This window comes from Condylura cristata, unplaced genomic scaffold (assembly GCF_000260355.1).
Source record: "Condylura cristata isolate star-nosed mole 26May11 unplaced genomic scaffold, ConCri1.0 scaffold00013, whole genome shotgun sequence".
Lineage (NCBI taxonomy): Eukaryota > Metazoa > Chordata > Mammalia > Eulipotyphla > Talpidae > Condylura > Condylura cristata.
The window spans coordinates 13,479,960-13,484,127 of record NW_004567114.1 but is presented as its reverse complement, the minus strand read 5'-3'; positions in this window follow the sequence as shown (position 1 = coordinate 13,484,127).

Sequence of the window (4,168 nt, the reverse complement as noted above, 5' to 3'; positions counted from 1 at the left end):
AAAAAAAAAAAAAACTCCTTTGTGGTTAAAGACCTCCACACACATTAAGAAAAGGGTGAATTTTTAACAGGACTTGATTTTCTCTAGTTCCTTAAACTTTGGACAACTAGGAATTTGAATTATGTGGGGAGTTAGGGTAGATATGGTTACTTGGAAGCCATTTCCATGGCTTAATGGACCACTTTATACCACACTTAGGAATGTTCCTGTATGTCTTTCATAATTCTCATGCCACCCCTAAAACAACGTGATTGAGATATTTCGCTCTATAATTAACAAGTGGGAGATGATTCCAACCTTAATTTCATTTGATTGAAAAGTTATGGCATTCATGATTGAAAGTAAGTATGGGTCTTATAGTTAACACTACATTAACATTCAGTCCCTACTCAATCATGGGGTGGGAGTGAGAGGATGGTGTCTGCTGCTTACATTATAATCATCCATTACTTCTCAAGTCTGACAAGAGAGCAGTCGTTCTATGGTATTATGATTGATTGAATGTTCTCTTATCATTTTGGACAAAATTGACAAAAGAGATATTTTGGGTGGATTGTATTAAATAGCTATGTATTCTACGTGGCCTAAAAGCATAATTTGACAATCAAATTTGAAAGTCATTTTGTTTCCTAAATAGCCTAGATTCCTCTGGAGGCAAACAATCCCACACACTCTCAGCCACACAGAGGCAAACGTCCCAATTTGCGAGAACCACATCAAGGCAACCGTTGGGGGTTTTCTTCAAAATGAAACATTTGCGGCCAGTTGACATGGCAGAAGGTTGGGTTGAGCAAACTGTATCAAGAGGGAAGTGTTTGCTGACAGTTTGACAAAAGTACATGTTGCTCTTGCTTTGCCAGAGAAGAAGTTAGGCACTGCACCGCCACTCCCAATGAGACCTTGGGGGATTGCATAGTCATCCGTTCACAGCCTTCATGGTGATGAATGAGGTCTTAGCAGATGCCTTGCAGAGAGGGTTAGAGAAGACTAGATTCCTCATATGTCTGCCCTTTTCCCCTCAGATTGGGAGAGGCAGATGATTAGAGAAAGAATGGTCTGGGCAGTTTAATGAAACCCATCTGCGTTGGCTGTTAAGTCAAAGTTGTTCAGAGACTTTTGGAATGCAAAGAAATTTAATTTTTAAAAGTTGTATGTACATATATCATCTATATACTACAGATAGATACAGATAGACATAGATAAATGCACACACATAGCAAAATATCTATTCTGAGGACAAAACATTTCCTTGACTGTATTCTCAGATGCCTTTGCATCCAACTAGGCTCCATAGTTTTGACAGCAATAGACAGTTATGTTGATTGAAAAGAGAGGAAATTGAACCAGTGCAAATCCAAACCACCTTACCCTGTTAGTTTTGGTAAACAGCCTAGGGAATTTTATAGCAAAAGATAATTTATTAAAAATACCTGAATGTACTGATTTCATGAAATACTGAAATCATAATGAATGCTACCTCTCACTGTGTCTGCAAGACTCATTCTTACAGGGATCTTATTGAAGTAAATGAGAACTAAAAATGAAACAGCGAAAGTATTACTTCAAAGTATGCATTTAAAAATTCACAACTAATGATTGAAATATTTTATTCCATAAATGCTACCTTTTTGTTCATCTGACATCTTTTTTTAAAATGGTTTTATATTAAAATTCAGTTAAAATTATATTTATGTATGCCCAGTATCCAGTAAATTGTAAAATATGGGTAAATGATATATATGTCATACACATGCATTTTCTAGGAAAGAATAAATCATGCAGATGATGAAATTTTAAAAACCAAATCATTCAATTTAGCTTTCTTATTGAGAGAGAGAGAGAGAGAGAAAGAAAGAAAGAAAGGCCTGTGAAGATGTTCATTTAGTTTCACTTGACGGGATGTCTTACTTATTGTCTCTAAATTATTTCATAAACCAGTTGACAACATCCTGAAAGGCTCTGAGTTGTCATGGGTCTTTTACATTTGCTTCCTGAACAGAAAATAAACTAAATAAACTCTTTTTTGTATTTTTGTAGCCTTTTTTTTTTTTTCCTCCAGTGATGTCTCCTATTGAGCAACAATGTCTTGAGCTCTCTCCCCCCAAGAACATTGACAAAGATTCTAGGTGTCACACTGAGTTAGGTGTCTGAACCATTCCCCTGCATATTCTGTCATTTCTTTGGCCTTTTGATGAGAGTGCAAGTAATCTCTCTATAGCCACAGCCACTTAATAGAAGGGAGAGACTTTTAAAAAGACCCAAATTTTTCATCATTGACTCTTTATAGGGAACCTGCACAGAGTCATTCTTCCCCCTAATCTCCGACTGATTTTCAATGCAAATATAGCCAGCCTAGCTGCTCCCGGCCACAGGATTTAGTTATGCACTTGACTGAAAACCATGTCAATGCAAATTCAGAGGATAAACTAGCATGCAAATCCCTAAGGCTTCTGTGAGTTATAATTCAGCCACAGTATTAGCAAAACAAGATAGCAATTATGCAAGGAATCAGCTTAAAGGTTATTTTTAATTTAAAAATTTTGCATCTTTACAGCTGGGAAAAATAAAACTCTGCCTATTCTTTCTGGTAAAACCTACCCAAGAGAAGCCAAAAACCTATGGTAACTGATCATACCCACATTCTATACGAGATCCACATCCCTATATTCACACAACTTGCTTTGATGCCCTTTACTAATCTTATAGATACCAAAGAATAATTGGCATCTAGTTAAAGCTAGGTATTTTGAGATTGTTGGCCCTGGGAAATTTTTTTTTTTTTCTTCCTACTCTGAACACTTCTCACTTGTTTCACACTTTACCTTCAAACCCCATGTTGTTGCTTGTTGCTGGAACTTCATCTGAGACGGGCAAAGAAAGAAACTCTTGCTGGTAGCAAGTTTGAGGGCCTATTTAGTGTCCAGAGATGCCAGGTGTAGTTTACAATTGATAGAACGACATAGCTTATTTAGTTTGGATTTAGAGAAACCATTCTTCCTATGTGCATTAGCTCTAAGAAGGCAGCAACACCAGTTTACAAAACCTTCCAATTGTCAGGGCCAGAAGTGAATCTTGCATAGTATTTTCATGAGCCCACAGAGACAGATGCAATTTCAGAAGGAAGCTAGAGAAGGTGTGTGGCCACACTGAAAAATGGCTGGAATTCAGGACAGCAAACAGTATGCTTGTAAGGTCTAGGAGGTCTGGGTTAGACCCTTCATCTGCTGGGCAAAATACGCAAGTTTCCAGACTTCCTGGAGCTCAGCTCTTAACTTTTTGCTTTTCCAAATGTGCCAGCAGCAGATACACTAAGATGGCTGAAAGAAAACCTGGAGAACACTCAAACTCCCTTGTGCCTTTATCTCTGTAAAAATGAGTCACTGTCTAGTATACCATATCGTAGACTGCCATTCACTCTAACTTTGTTTACTGAATCCTTACTTTCTCCCCAAGCCGGAAGTTGTCATTGACTTTTGCTCCCATAGGAAGAGCAACTGACTTGAATGTCATAAATAAAAATCAAGTTGCAGCTGATGATTCCTTAAAGACAACAAAGGTGGTACTGATCAAGAAAACCGACTGGGCAAGGGTGTCACAAAAGCTGGGTGATTATTATTATTATTATTATTATTTTTTAAAGATTTATTTATTTGTGCATACAAAACTGGGGTACAGGCCAGAGGCTCAGGGGCGGTGAGAGGCCTCACCAGAGACAGAGTGGGGGAGCAGAACAGGCAGATCTACGAAGTACATTGCTGAGGGGAGCAGCCGGTGGGCCAGGAGAGGTCTGCCTCACCATGTGGGTCTCCTCGGGGCAGGCAGGAATCAAACTCATGCGGAGGTGGCTTTAGCTTCTTAGTGCTGCACTTTAACCTGCTGCGCCACCAGGGAGGACCAGCTGGGTGATTATTTTTAAAGTTTACTGTTAGCTTTGCTCAGAAATGCTATTGGCATTTCTTCTTTTCCCAAACATTTCATTTGTAACATCTTGTTCATTAACCAACCTGGTACTTCAGAATACATATTAGGTTACTTTAGATTATACATTTTTTTTTTTTCTTGACGGTCAACCCTATACTTCCAAACAATTGTGTGTTATTTACTCAGCACACAAAACACTCTTGTTTTCTTTTTTCATGAGGTTCTTTCACAAGGATATTTAGTCTGG